The 17,180-nt window shown below is 35.5% G+C and overlaps 1 protein-coding gene across 2 annotated transcripts in view; it reads right to left on the bottom strand.

Moving 5' to 3' along the window:
- The window catches only part of FGF12 (fibroblast growth factor 12), a 364,960-nt gene that overhangs the window by 25,936 nt on the left and 321,844 nt on the right, over window positions 1–17,180 (bottom strand). The gene's annotated exons all lie outside the window — the stretch shown is intronic.

The following is a 17,180-nucleotide window of genomic DNA, read 5'->3' as shown; positions in this document are numbered from 1 at the left end:
GAGGCAAAGAAAATGCTGAAATACATTATCTCAAATGAAGCATTTTTTAAAAACTTGGTTGCTTTGACTAGAATAAGTCTAATTTTATAACTTAAAAAAACTGTAGATATGGGAATCTTTATATACTTTTGAGATATTTTTTACTGGAAAACTCCTGAGCTAATTTCTCTAAAACTAAAGGTTCTTTGTTAACGCTTTCTTTGCAAAAACTTACAAGGCAACCAGGTAAACATATCATCATAAAATCATGAAAACTGTAGTGTATTGGAAACATAATTTTGGAGGCAGATAGACAAAAATATTCATCTCCCTAATTTTTAAACGTGGACAAGTTACTTAATTTCCCTAAAGCTCAGTTTCTTCACCTGTAAGTTAACACTAATCATACCTTCACTATAAGGTTTTGATTATTAAACAAGACAATATAGTATGCTAAACACAGTATCTGGCATATTACTTACTTTCTCTTTACAATTTTCAGGTGATATCTGATATCACAAATGAAAATGGGTTCGCCTGAGCAGTAGGTTGAGAAAAGTCACTTTCCTTATGGACTCCAAATCATGTGTCCTGAGTTTCTCTTCCCTGTAACAGGCTAATCAAGGCTATTTTGCTTAAGGCTCAATTTGGTCATCTATTTACAGAGCACACAGATAAATCTGACCATGTCTCTTTTTCTAGTAGAGGATGATTTTGACATCAATTTAAAATAAGTGATGTGATGATATTACCTTCTAATGAGGCGTAATACCACAAAGCCATTTGACTTATCCTTTAGCCAGAAGCCTGCAAGTATAGAAGTAAGGTGAGGAGTGGGAATTAGAAGACCAGTGGATGAGGGCATATATCATATTGCAATTCACTGTTATCACAAAAATTACTTCCAGAAGTTTGAATGTTCTAGGGACAGAGAGCAGATATTGGGGGAACAGTGCAATTCTCCAATTAAAAACACCATTAATTCTTATGAAGTGAGCATGTACACAGTATGTAACCAAATGCCCCCCTATGATTGAGTTTGAAAATCAAGGCAAGTATGTTGAATACCCCTAACACTTTATGTGAGAGGATGTGTGCCTCAGCCTCTGTCTTCTTTTCTGGGGATAAGGATGAAAGTGGGAATGTTTTCAAATTCCCTTATTTCAATTTAAACATTATTATACCTTTTGGAAAATCATTCTGAATACTCTAACGGCCCCAGAAATGATCAACTAATGATAGAAATACATTCTTAAAACATGAAATTTCCCAATTTTTAAAATTTCATCTGTCAACTTCCATGAAGTCAGAATAATCGGTATCAAACTTAACCTCCTATTATAAATAATTATAAAACTGGACAAACTATATGAGACAGTAGTTTCCAAGCACTTGTCAACTGGAATTGTAGGGTTTTGATCTTTGAGAGAAGGAAAATGCATGGGGTAAGCACCATATTAACCTTGACTTTCTTTTCTTTTTTTCTTCTTTTAAAAATTTCTTTTATTGAAGTATAGTTGATTTACAACCCTGGCTTTCTTCAATGGGCACTGTTCAACCCTGAAATGGAAAGGTGAAGCTGAGGTATAGCACTCTGGGTTTTTTGGAGCTGTGGTGTCAGAAACTGGAGGTTGGGATTGCTAAGGGGACTTGGATTTGTGGAGCAAGGTGCCAGAGAAAAGGAAGCTGGTGGAATTGGGGGCAGGAGTCTGTATGGGAATTTCCTGAGGGTCTTGGGCTTATGGATAGACTGCATATGCTCAGAATGAGATTTCTCAAGCCTAGCATAGAACAACTACTGAAAGATTGATAACTGAATGGACATACCATGGCTGGGCAGGGCCGGGATATGATGAACTTCTAGACAAGCCAGAAAGGAGAGACCTCAATAAACACATTGGACATTCATTGGAGACCTCAAAAGGCCATTTTAGGATCACACTGTAAATCTCTAAATAAGGTCTCCCCCCAATCTCAGACTAAAGACAGAAGCAAAATAGTCAAAACCTAAACACACACACACACACACAGGATCAAGAGGATCTATTACTTTTTAATTTATATGTCAGGAAAGAAAGCACACACTCGAGATTGGTTCAAGATGGCAGAGTAGAAGGACGTGCTCTCACTCTCTCTTGCGAGAGCAACAGAATCACAACTAACTGCTGAACAATCATTGACAGGAAGACACTGGAACTCACCAGAAAAGATACCGCAAATCCAAAGACAAAGGAGAAGCCACAATAAGACGGTAGGAGGGGCGCAATCACAATGAAATCAAATCCCATAACTGCTGGGTGGGTGACTCACAAACTGGAGAACATTTATACCACAGAAGTCCACCCACTGGAGTGAAGTTTCTGAGCCCCACGCCAGGCTTCCAAACCTGGGGGTCCGGCAATGGGAGGAGGAATTCCTAGAGAATCAGACTTTGAAAGCTAGCAGGATTTGATTGCAGGACTTTGACAGGACTGGGGGGAACAGAGACTCCACTTTTGGAGGGCACACACAAAGTAGTGTGCGCATCAGGACCCAGGGGAAGGAGCAGTGACCCCATAGGAGACTGAACCAGACCTACCTGCTAATGTTGGAGGGTCTCCTGCAGAGGCGGGGGGTGGCTATGTCTCACCGTGGGGACAAGGACACTGGCAGCAGAAGTTCTGGGAAGTACTCCTTGGCATGAGCCCTCCCAGAGTCCGCCACTAGCCGCACCAAACAGCCCAGGTAGGCTCCAGTGTTGGGTTGCCTCAGGCCAAACAACCAACGGGAGGGAACCCAGCCCCACCTAACAGCAGACAAGCAGATTAAAGTTTTACTGAGCTCTGCCCACCAGAGCAACAGTCAGCTCTACCGACCACCAGTCCCTCTCATCAGGAAACTTGCACAAGCCTCTTAGATAGCCTCATCCACCAGAGTGCAGACAGCAGAAGCAAGAAGAACTACAATCCTGCAGCCTGGGGAACAAAAACCACATTCACAGAAAGACGGAAAAGATGAAAAGGCAGAGGGCTATGTACCAGATGAAGGAACAAGATAAAACCCCAGAAAAACAATTAAATGAAGTGGAGATAAGCAACCTTCCAGAAAAAGAATTCAGAATAATGATAGTGAAGATGATCCAGGACCTCGGAAAAAGAATGGAGCAAAGATCGAGAAGATGCAAGAGATGTTTAACAAAGACAAGGAAGAATTAAAGAACAAACACCTAGAAGAATTAAAGACCAAACAAACAGAGATGAACAATACAATAACTGAAATGAAAAATACACTAGAAGGAATCAATAGCAGAATAACTGAGGCAGAAGAACGGATACGTGACCTGGAAGACAGAATGGTGGAATTCACTGCCACAGAACAGAATAAAGAAAAAAGAATGAAAAGAAATGAAGACAGCTTAAGAGACCTCTGGGACAACATTAAATGCAACAACATTTGCATTATAGGGGTCCCAGAAGGAGAAGAGAGACAGAAAGGACCCGAGAAAATATTTGAAGAGATTATAGTCGAAAACTTCCCTAACATGGGAAGAGAAATAGCCACCCAAGTCCAGGAAGCGCACAGAGTCCCAAGCAGGATAATCCCAAGGAGAAACATGCCAAGACACATAGTAATCAAATTGACCAAAAATAAAGACAAAGAAAAATTATTGAAAGCAACAAGGGAAAATGACAAATAACATACAAGGGAACTCCCATAAGGTTAACAGCTGATTTCTCAGCAGAAACTCTACAAGCCAGAATGGAGTGGCACGATATATTTAAAGTCATGAAAGGGAAGAATCTACAACTAAGATTACTCTACCTGGCAAGGATCTCATTCAGATTCGATGGAGAAATCAAAAGCTTTACAGACAAGCAAAAGCTAAGAGAATTCAGCACCACCAAAACAGCTCTAAAACAAATGCTAAAGGAACTTCTCTAAGTGGGAAACACAAGTGGAGAAAAGGACCTACAAAAACAAACCCATAACAATTAAGAAAATGGTAAGAGGAACATACATATTGATAATTACCTTAAACGTGAATGGATTAAATGCTCCAACCAAAAGACACAGGCTCGCTGAATGGATACAAAAACAAGACCCATATATATGTTGTCTACAAGAGACCCACGTCAGACCTAGGGACACATACAGACTGAAAGTGAGGGGATGGAAAAAGATATTCCATGCAAATGGAAATCAAAAGAAAGCTGGAGTAGCAACACTCATATCAGATAATACAGACTAAAATAAAAAATGTTACAAGAGACAAGGAAGGACACTACATAATGATCAAGGGATCAATCCAAGAAGAAGATATAACAATTATAAATATATATGCACCCAACATAGGAGCACCCCAATACATAAGGCAACTGCTAACAGATATAAAAGAGGAAACTGACAGTAAGACAATAATAGTGGGGGACTTGAACACCTCACTTACAACAATGGACAGATCATCCAAACAGAAAATTAATAAGGAAACACAAGCTTTAAATGAAACAATAGACCAGAGAGACTTAATTGATATTTATAGGACATTCCATCCAAAAACAGCAGATTACACTTTCTTCTCAAGTGCACACGGAACATTCTCCAGGATAGATCACATCTTGGGTCACAAATCAAGCCTCAGTAAATTTAAGAAAACTGAAATCATATCAAGCATCTTTTCTGACCACAACACTATGAGATTAGATATCAATTACAGGGGAAAAAACCATAAAAAAACACAAACATATGGAAGCTAAACAATACGTTCCTAAATAACCAAGAGATCACTGAAGAAATCAAAGAGGAAATCAAAAAATACCTAGAGACAAAAAGCAATGAAACATTATGATCCAAAACCTATCGTATGCAGCAAAAGCAGTTCTAACAGCTATACAAGCCTACCTCAAGAAACAAGAAAAATCTCAAATAAACAATCTAACCCTACACCTAGAGGAACGAGAGAAAGAAGAACAAACAAAACCCAAAGTTAGCAGAAGGAAAGAAATCATAAATATCAGAGCAGAAAACAATGAAATAGAAACAAAGAAAACAACAGCAAAGATCAGTAAAACTAAAAGCTGGTTCTTTGAGAAGATAAACAAAATTGATAAAGCATTAGCCAGACCCATCAAGAAAAAGAGGGAGAGGACTCAAATCAATAAAATTAGAAAGAAAAAGGGGAAGTTACAACAGACACCGCAGAAATACAAAGCATCCTGAGACTACTACAAGCAACTCTATGCCAATAAAATGGACAACCTGGAAGAAATGGACAAATTCTTAGAAAGGTATAACCTTCCAAGACTGAACCAGGAAGAAATAGAAAATATGAAGAGACCATTCACAAGTAATGAAATTGAAACTGTGATTAAAAATTTTCCAACAAACAAAAGTCCAGGACCAGATGGCTTCACAGGTGAATTCTATGAACATTTAGAGAAGAGCTAACACCCATCCTTATCAAACTCTTCCAAAAAATTGCAGAGGAAGGAACACTCCCAAACTCATTCTATGAGGCCACTATCACCCTGATACCAAAATCAGACAAAGATGTCACAAAGAAAGAAAACTACAGGCCAATATCACTGAAGAACACAGATGAAAAATCCTCAACAAAAAATAATAGCAAACAGAATCCAAGAGCACATTAAAAGGATCATACACCATGATCGAGTGGGATTTATCCCAGGGATGCAAGGATTCTTTAATGTATGCAAATCAATCAATGTGGTACACCATATTAACAAATTGAAGAATAAAAACCATATGATCATCTCAATAAATAAAGAAAAAGTTTTTGACAAAATTCAACACCCATTTATGATAAAAAATCTCCAGAAAGTGGGCATAGAGGGAAACTACCTCAACATAATAAAGGCCATATACAAAAAACTCACAGCAAACATCATTCTAAATGGTGAAAAACTGAAAGCATTTCCTCTAAGATCAGGAACAAGACACGGATGTCCACTCTCGCCACTATTATTCAATATAGTTTTGGAAGTCCTAGCCACGGCAATCAGAGAAGAAAAAGAAATAAAAGGAATACAAATTGGAAAAGAAGAAGTAAAACTGTCATTGTTTGCAGATGACATGATACTATACATAGAAAATCCTAAAGATGCCACCAGAAAACTACCAGAGCTCATCAATGAATTTGGTAAAGTTTCAGTATACAAAATTAATGCACAGAAATCTCTTGCATTTCTATACACTAATGATGAAAAATCTGAAGGAGAAATTAAGTAAACACTCCTATTCACCACTGCAACAAAAAGAATAAAATACCTAGGAATAAACCTACCTAGGGCAACAAAAGACCTGTATGCAGAAAAGTATAAGACACTGATGAAAGAAATTAAAGATGATACAAACAGATGGAGAGATATACTATGTTCTTGGATTGGAAGAATCAATATTGTGAAAATGACTATACTACCCAAAGCAATCTACAGATTCCATGCAATCCCTATCAAATTACCAATGGTATTTTTTACAGAACTAGAACAGAAAATTTTAAGATTTGTATGGAGACACCAAAGACCTTGAATAGTCAAAGCGGTCTTGAGGGAAAAAAACGGAGCTGGAGGAATCAGACTCCCTGACTTCAGACTACACTACAAAGCTACAGTAATCAAGACAGTATGGTACTGGCACAAAAACAGAAATATAGATCAATGGAACAGGATAGAAAGCCCAGAGATATACCCACACACATATGGTCACCTTATTTTTGATAAAGGAGGCAAGGATATACAATGGAGAAAAGACAGCCTCTTCAAGTGGTGCTGGGAAAACCGGACAGCTACATGTAAAAGAATGAAATTAGAACACTCCCTAACACCATACACAAAAATAAACTCAAAATGGATTAAAGACATAAATGTAAGGCCAGACACTATAAAACTCTTAGAGAAAAACATAGGAAGAACACTCTTTGACATAAATCACAGCAAGATCTTTTTTGATCCACCTCCTAGAGTAATGGAAATAAAAACAAAAATAAACAAGGGAGGCCTAATGAAACTTAAAAGCTTTTGCAAAGCAAAGGAAACTACAAACAAGACAAAAAGACAACCCTCAGAATGGGAGAAAATATTTGCAAACAAATCAATGGACAAAGGATTAATCTCCAAAATATATAAACAGCTCATGCAGCTCAATATTAAAAAAAAAAAAAACCCAATCCAAAAATGGGCAGAAGACCTAAATAGACATTTCTCCAAAGAAGCCATACAGATGGCCAAGAAGCGCATGAAAAGATGCTCAACATCACTAATTATTAGAGAAATGCAAATCAAAACTACAATGAGTTATCACCTCACACCAGTTAGAATGGGCATCATCAGAACATCTACAAACAACAAATACTGGAGAGAGTGTGAAGAAAAGGGAAGCCTCTTGCACTGTTGGTGGGAATGTAAATTGATACAGCCACTATGGAGAACAGTATGGAGGCTCCTTAAAAAACTAAAAATAGAATTACCATATGACCTAGCAATCTCACTACTGGGCATGTACCCAGAGAAAACCATAATTCAAAAAGACACATGCACCCCAATGTTCATTGCAGCACTATTTACAATAGGCAGGTCATGGAAGCAACCTAAATGCCCATCGATAGACGAATGGATAAAGAAAATGTGGCACATATATACAATGGAAAATTACTCAGCCATAAAAAGGAATGAAATTGGGTCATTTGTTGAGACGTGGATGGATCTAGTGACTGTCATACAGAGTGAAGTAAGTCAGAAAGAGAAAAACAAATATTGTATATTAACACATATATGTGGAACATAGAAAAATTGTACAGATGAACCGGTTTGCAGGGAAGAAAGTGAGACACAGATGTAGAGAACAAATGTATGGACACCAAGGGGGGAAAGCGGTGGGGGGTGGTGGTGGTGGTGTGATGAATTGGGAGATTGGCACTGACATATATACACTAATATGTATAAAATGGATAACTAATAAGAACCTGCTGTATAAAAGACTAAATAAAATAAAATTCAAACAAAAAGGAAGCACTCATATTATACAAATATCTAACCTACAATAAAAAATTACAAAACATAGATACAAGCAAGGCAATGTAATCCATAATCAACCAATTAAGCAGTCAGCAGTAAGGACCACACAATGACACAGATGTTAGTATTAACAGACAAGGATTTTAAAACAGTTCCTATTAATATGTTATAGACTTAAAACGGACATAATGAGTAAACAAATAAGAAATATCAGCAAAAAATTGGAAATGATAAAAAGAAAGAAATGACATTTCTAGAAGTGAAAAGAAAAATATTTAAGGAAAAAATACTGGATATTATGTGTCTTCCTATGTTTTTCTCTAGTAAGTCTGTACTTATTGACAGACTAGAAACTGGCAAATGAAAGCATTAATGAAGACAGATTAATTGAAATTATCCAGGCTAAAATAGACAGATAAATATTCAATGCCCCTATCCCCCTGCAAACACATAAAACAGATTCAGTAACCACCAACAATATCAAACTATCTAACCTATGTGGAAGAAAAATAAATAGAATAAAGTAGAAAAAAATAAGTAATGGTTAACAGTTATCAAATATGGTAAAAATAAAAATTTCTTCTGATCCACATCAAAGAAGCTTAGCAAACTCCAGGCAGGAGAAGTACACCAAAACTATGCTCAGGCACATTATAACCAAACTTCTGAAAAATAAAGAAAAAATTAAATGAAATAGAGAAGGAACAAAGACACATGAAACACAGGCAAACAATGGTAGCTAGAAAACAATGGAGGGATGTCATTAAAATGCTAAAATAAAAAAGAGATTGAATCCATAATTCTATACCCAGCAGAAGTAAAAAATATTTTCAGATAAACAAAATGAGTGAATTCATTTCTAGCAGACTTGCATTATAATAAATGCTGAAAGATGTTATTTGGACTGAAGGGAAATTATACCAGATGAAAACTAGGTTATATAGGAAAGGATAAATACTACTGGCAATCATAAACATGCTGATAAATATAAAAGGACATACTTTTTCTTCTTTTAATTTTTAAAGCAAAAATAACATTGCACTGAGAGGGTTATAATGTAAAAACATATACATGACATTGCAGAAAGGTGTTTAATTTAAATATATTATTTTAAGGTTCTTCTATTTTATGTGAGGTGTTTAATATGAACTCTAAGTAGACTATCATAAAGTAAGAATCCCTGCTATACGCTCCAGAGCAAGAGCTATAAATATAATACAAAAGAACTAAGAAGGCAACACAGGAATAAAAACGAAATATAAAAATCATTAATTAAACAAAAAGAAATAAGAAGAAAAATGGAAAAATAAAAGTCTGATGAGATAAATAGAAAACAAACAGCAAGGTGGTAGTTTAAACCCAACCATAGCAATCACCACATTTATTGCAAAAAGAGCAACCCCTCCAACTAAAAGGCAGAGCCTGCCTGCCTGATCAAAAATGCAATACTCAACAATATCTTGTCTAGAAGTGATACCCCTAAGTCTCATAGGGGTTGAAAGTATAAGTTTGATACCCCTAAGTCTCATAGAGGTTGAAAGTAAAAGTGGGGAGTACATAGACCCAAGTCAACAGTAAGCATAGATATGGCTATATTAATATCAGACAAAGGGTGTTTCAAGACCAGGAGTATTATCAGAGGTAAAAGGAATATTTCATAATCATCAACGGTCAGGGCATCAGGATCTAGACATAATAACCCTACTTATGTATGTGCCTAATAATAGGATCTCAAAATTTATGAAGTGAAAAGCAACAGAAGTAAAGGAGACAACAAATAATTTCACAATCATAGTTACAGATTTTAATATTCCTCTCTCAACAACTGTTAGAAGATATAGCAAAACTCAGTAAAGATATATAAAATCTGAGCACTATCAAACTACTTGGCCTAATCAATATTGTAGAACATGATTCCAAACAACAGCAGAATGAATATTTTTTGAGTGCATATAGAACATTCGCTAAAACAAATGTTGGCCCTTATAAAAAGACAAAAGACTGATACCTTACAGGGTATGATCATTGACAACAACAAAATTAAATTAGAAATTAATAAAATTAAACATCTTAAAAATCCTTGAATGTTTGGAATTAAACACACTTAAATAGAACCCATGGGCCACGGAAGAAATCACAAAGGATATTAAAAATAGTTCTAACTGAATAATAATGAAACACAAAATATCAAAGTTTGTGGGATGCAGCCAAAGGTATACTATTAGGAAATGGGAATAAACTCTCATATTACAATGCACATACTTACCCGTTGACCCTCTTCTGGGAATATGACCTGCAGATATAGTAGCACATGTGCAAAATGGAGTATGTTCAAGATTATATTCATGGTAAAGATGTTTGTAACATCAAAATACTTAAAAAACATAAATGTTCTTCAGTAGGGGATTGGTTAGATAAATTCTGGAATGTCCATACAATGTAATGTTATACAGGTGCTAAAGACAATAAAGCAGCTAATTATGTATTGCTTTAGAAAGATCTCCAAGATGCATTGTCCAATAAAAGAAGCAATCTATAAATGTGTGTGTTTGTACATACTACCATTTGTATTAAATACACACTCACAATGCAAATGCATATATATTTGTACATTCTACCATTTGTGTTCAATATGTACAAACGCACAAATAGGTATTTGCTTGTATTATGTTTAGAAAGTCTTTTGAAGGATATACAAGAAGCTGACAATACTGTTTGCCTCCTGGGAAGGGATTTGGGTGATTGGAGAATAGAACTGTAAGAAATAGACTTACTCTTCTCTATGCTTGTGTTACTGCTTCAAACAGTAAGTTAAATTAAGGGAGAGAAAACTGTTGGTTAAGTGAAATTAATGTACTAGCAAAATGTGGCTCTCAGACCTCTAATAAAGAGTGCAGCTGCTGTCATTCCTTTATATATAGCTGTCCAATATTCCCAGCACCACTTATTGAAGAGACTGTCTTTTCCCCATTGCACATTCTTTCCTCCTTTGTCATAGATTAATTGACCACAGGACATGGGTTTATTTCTGGGCTCTCTATCCTGTTTCATTGATCTATGTATCTGTTTCTGTGCCAGTACCATACTGTTTTGATTACCGTAGCTTTGTGGTATAGCCTGAAGTCAGGGAGCCTGATTCCTCTAGCTGTGTTCTTCCTTCTCAAGATCATTTTGGCTATTTCAGGTCTTTTGTGTTTCCATACAAATTTTAAAATTATTTGTTCTAGTTCTGTGAAAAATGCCATTGGTATTTTGATAGAGATTGTACTGACTCTTAGATTGCCTTGGGTAGTATGGTCATTTTAACAATACTGATTCTTCCAATTCAAGAACATGGTATATCTTTCCATCTGTTTGTGCCATCTTCAATTTCTTTCTTCAGTATCTTATAGTTTTTGGAGTACATTCTCCAACACCATGTACAAAAATAAACGCAAAATGGATTAAAGAGCTAAATGTAAGACCAGATACTACAAAACTCTTGGAGGAAAACATAGGCAGGACACTCTTTGACATAAATTGCAGCAATATTTTTTTGGATCTGTCTCCTACAGTAAAGGAAACAAAAACAAAAATAAACAAATGGGACCTAATTAAACTTAAAAGCTTTTGCACATCAAAGGAAACCATCAACAAAATAAAAGGACAATCTACTGAATGGGAGAAAATATTTGAAAATGATATGACCATTAAGGGATTAATATACGACATATATAAACAGCTCATACAACTCAACGTCCTAAAAACAAACAACTCAATTGAAAAATGGGCAGAAGAACTAAATAGACATTTTTCCAAAGGGGAAATGCAGATGGCCAACAGAAACATGAAAAGATGTTCAACATTGCTAATCATCAGGGAAATGCAAATCAAAACCACAACGAGATATCACCTCACACCTTTCAGAATGGCTATCATCAAAAAGAACACAGGTAACAAATGTTGGTGAGGATGTGTAGAAAAGGGAAGCCTCGTAAACTGTTGGTGGGAATGTAAATTGCTGCAGCCACTGTGGAAAACAGTATGGCAGTTTCTCAAAAAACTAAGAATAGAACTACCATATGACCCAGCAATTCCACTCCTGGGTATATTATCCTAAGAAAACCCCAAAACACTAATTTGAAAGGATACATGCACCCCAATGTTCATAGAAGCATTATTTACAATAGTCAAGATATGGGAGCAACCTAAGTGTCCATCAACAGATGAATGGATAAAGATGTGGTTTATATACACATATGAAATTTTGCCATTTGCAGCAACATGGGTGGACTTAGAAGGCATTATGTTAAGTGAAATAAGTCAGAGAAAGACAAGTGCTGTATAATATCACTTATATGTAGAATCTAAAAAATACAACAAACTAGTGAATAAAACAAAAGAGAAGCAGATTCACAGATATAGAGAACAAACTAATGGTTACCAGTGGGATGGGGGGCAATACAGGGGTAGGGGAGTGGGAGGTACAAACTATAAGGTGTAAGATAGGCTCAGGGATGTATTGTACAACACAGGGAACATAGCCAATGTTTTGTAATACTATAAGTGGAAAGCAACCTTTAAAATTTGTATAAAAATAACAAAATTAAATTTTAAAAGGTACAGCTGCTAAAATAGTTCTATTTTAAATCTGAGAAAACTTAGAGTCTGAAATGGGAATTGACTTACCCAGGCTCACACAACAAGCAAAAGCCTCATGACTACAAGGATATACTGTAAGATCATCTGATCCCATATAAAAGAATGGTACTTCCTGTGAAAAGTTACCAAAAGAAGAAGATCAATGAAATCCCCATTAAATAAACAACCCAAAATGGACTAGTTGAGTTAAGGAGGGAATGACAATAAACCTGGTTACCTATCACATCTTTCATGTCCTGGTGATTAGACCACCAAAATAACCTTGGGCCTCAGTACAAGGAATATATATATTTTAAAAAAACCTCACCCTTATTTGGGCTCTACTTGCTTTATTTTTTTCAGCCTTTCTATGACTTGGATCAATTCCAACATCCAGAGGACCCAAAATTTCTCCTCCAATACTACCTAAATTTCTAATCAAAGCTGACATAACATTGTGGGCTTTCCAGAGGATGATGACATTTTGCCTCTGAATATATGCAGTAAAGGGCTTTTCTTGGGGGTAATGTGTCCCTGTAGGGATGCTCTATAACTATTCCCACTGTCATTGAGGAGAAACAACCCCAGAATTTGCTTGTGTTACTTGCTCATTGGGTTTAAATTACACTTTCATTTAAACATCTTCTTGGCAGTGATTACAATGCTCAGTGACTGAAACATTTCTCAGTGAAGAACTACTGTAATGGTCAATGAATGAGAAATATAGGCTGGAATGCACCATGACTACAGAGCACCTGTCATGTGGGATTGCTGTGATGTTGCTGTGAGGCATAGCAGACACTACAAATCCTTTTATTAATCTGGAAAAAAAATGTAAGATTAAAAAAATGAGGCAAAACAAAAGAATCCTGGTATCATGCAGGTACCCAGCAGGTGTGAGTAGATCGAGACCTGATATTATATCCCTAGCAGTGCTCTAAAACCACCTGTCACAGATGTGTTCTGCTCAGTCCCAATCAAGCCTGCATGCACCATCACACCAGCCACTTTCATTTCAACAGCTTAAAGAGTAATCTGCTAGACAAACAGTTCCGATAGAACGAAAACACTAGAGTTGTGTTTTATTAAAAAAACGTCTTTGCTGCAATGCTTCTTGCTGTGATAATGACTCCTCAGAAGGATAATTCAAAGTAAACATATTCACCACTAAATAGGAATGAAGACAGAGGCCTTGGTTTGCTTTTTGCTTTTCTTTTCTAAAGTCCTAGGTTATTAAATATAATTTACCTCTATCATGTTTCAAATATATTATCATTCATATGATTTCACATTCATATATTATTCACAAAGAGATGGCACGTGTATTTGTTTGGCTTCATAAAACAAAGGAAGCTCATAAGTTCTGTTCTTATGATTAACAGAATCCTTGAAATTCACAGCTTGTAAATATATAGTCTGACTCTCCATTTTACAGACGAAGAAATCAAGGTCTCTAATGGGAAGGAAATCACACAATCAAGATCATGCTGCCAGGTAATATGAGGATCAGGATTGGAATACAGTCTCCAGTTTGGGGATCTTCCCTCCTTATGCCATGATGCTCTGGTTATGATTTATGTCCTTTTATTGATAAGAATGACCAGGTAAAATAGGCTTTTACTTATAAATGTGCATATTTTCCAGTAATCAAATGACTTTGATCAATGTGCTTCAGTTACTATAATAGTTAATATCACTTTGTTTACCTGCTACATTGAGCACACTCTGTTTTTAGACATTTTGATTGTAGGTAGTGAGTATTTTGCTCCTATGATTTCATAAGACAGGCACTGGCAAAACAGGAGGCAGAAGGCAAAAAGAGGTGACCATTTTTATGTAAACAGGATAAAAGCAGAGTAAGCTTGACTGATAGATTGAATAGGGATCGCGAATAGAAAAGAGATTATATTCTTCCAAGTGGAATTGGCATTTGTGTACAAAGACAACACTGGGTGAAAGAACAGGGGCAGGCCCATTCAGCTCTGAAAGTTAATAACCATCCTACTACCCAATGGTCCTATTAATATAAATTTTTAATTTGATTCATTTGTAATTCAGGACTCATGACCTAATCCTAGAATAATTTTCTTTTGCACACTAAAAGGTGACAAGTCACTTAATCAAAGCATCTTCTCAGACCCAACAAAAATGGTACACCAAGGAAATGGTTCTGCAAACATGAACGTTTATTTACCTATCTTCCCATTTGTATAGTTTTTGGTTACATATCCATAAAAAGAAAAGATTCAGATATATGTGGATAATTCATGTTCTTTACCATCAGATTGCTAAATCACCTCATATGCATGCATCTATCTTCATAGGTCATTTGTTATATACCTTTTCATCTCTCACAGATTCCATCACAATATTTCACTTGTTGTTTCTGCTGTGCTTTTACATGTGGCAAGTCCTCCCACCTATATCTGCAAAACCAAATCTCAATTATTCTTAAAGACCTAATATAAATTCAACTCCCTTCACAAAATCATCTCATCTTGTCATCTGAAAATCATCTCATCCTCTTCTGATCCCAACAAGAGCAATGTATCTGTGGCTTTCAACATAATGTTCACTTTTTATTTCACGTTATATATATATATATATTTGCAAATATGACCTTACTAAGTACAACTTATTTGTGATCAAGGTATCTCTCATTTCTCCTCGAATTTTAGCAGTACCTGCACCTGGTAGCTTCTCTATAAATGTTTGTGAATGAATGAAAGAATGAATGAATGAATATAGCCTTTTCCAAATGTCTGAAATAGTTTGATGAAATAGCCTTTGCGATGGTTCATCAAACTTAGTACTGATATCTTCCAGAGTTAAGCTTCCTTTGAATCAGCATACAAACAAAATTCAAAATCCAACCATTTGTACTTTTAAATTTATTTCTTTGCTTTACATCTAAAACTTAAAAGTTACAGCTAACAATCAACAGCTCAATTGCCTAAAAGAAAATACCATTTATCTTTTCATAAATATCTGAAAAAGAGAGAAACATGTTTTAAAAAAATAAACAGGAGTATACATTCTCAGGGAGCCTACAATACGACAGAATAAGCATAGGTATGAAACAGCAAGCTTTTCACATTCTGTGTTAGCTTACAAAAGAAAGATTTCATGTAGGGTGTCTATAAGAGATACTAATCCTTTCTTGAATTGAGAACCAATTATGTTAAAATTCAAATACATTTTAACTTGATAAAACCCATTAATATATATTAAGCAAAGCAAACAAGTGGTATACTGGGCCTTGAGGAATATATATAGAATCCTAATGTTTCTTTTTTGATGTTAAATAAACCCATTCTTTTAATGTACTCTCAAATGTCACAGTTCCTGTCCAGTTCATGTCTACATAACTCCACTACGCTGCGTAAAATATTACATAATTTTGTTTTTATTTTTTTTAATTCATTTTTAAAAATTGAAATATAGTTGATTTACAATGTTGTGTTAGTTTCAGGTGTACAGCAAAGTGATTCAGTTACACATACATATATATCTATTTTTTCAGATTATTTTCCCTTATAGGTTATTACAAAATATCAAGTATAGTTCCTTGTTGGTTATCTATTTTACATATAGTAGTGTGTATATGTTAATCCCAAACTCCTAATTTATCCCTCCCCCCTCCCCCTTTGGTAACAATAAGTTTGTTTTTTATGTCTGTGGGTCTATTTCTGTTTTGTATATAAGTTCATTTGTATCATTTTTTTTTAGATTCCACATATAAGCGATATCATATGATATTTATCTTTCTCTGTCTGGCTTACTCCACATAGTATGATAATCTCTAGGTCCATCAATGTTGCTGCAAATGGCATTATTTCATTCTTTTTTGTGGCTGAGTAATATCATTTGTATGGAAACACAAAAGACCCCAAATAGCCAAAGCAATCTTGAGAAAGAAAAATGGAGCTGGAGGAATCAGGCTCCCTGACTTCAGACTACTTACAAAGCTACAGTAAGCAAAACAGTATGGTACTGGCACAAAAAAACAGACATATAGATGAATGGACAGGATAGAAAGCTCAGAAATAAACCCACGCACGTATGGTCAATTAATCTATGACAAAGAAGGCAAGAATATACAATGGAGAAAAGACAGTGCTGGGAAAACTGGACAGCTACATGTAAAAGAATGAAATTAGAACATTCTCTAACACCACACACAAAAATAAACTCAAAATAGATTAAAGACCTAAATGTAAGGCCAGACACTATAAAACTCCTAGAGGAATACATAGGCAGGACACTCTTTGACATAAATTGCAGCAATATCTTGTTGGATTCGTCTCCTAGAGTAATGGAAATAGCAACAATAATAAACAAATGGGACCTAATTAAACTTAAAAGCTTTTGCACAGGAAAGGAAACCAATAAACAAAATGAGAAGACAAACATACAGAATGGGAGAAAATATTTGCAAATGATGTGACCGACAAGGGATTAATTTCCAAAATATACAAAGAGCTCATACAACTTAATATAAAAAAAAAAACCCCAAACAACCCAATCAAAAAATGGGCAGAAGATCTAATAGGCATTTCTCCAAAGAAGACA

Source organism: Eubalaena glacialis, chromosome 6, assembly GCF_028564815.1.
Source record: "Eubalaena glacialis isolate mEubGla1 chromosome 6, mEubGla1.1.hap2.+ XY, whole genome shotgun sequence".
NCBI lineage: Eukaryota > Metazoa > Chordata > Mammalia > Artiodactyla > Balaenidae > Eubalaena > Eubalaena glacialis.
The sequence above is the reverse complement of the archived record's forward strand: the minus strand, read 5'-3'. Positions and strand labels throughout refer to the sequence as shown.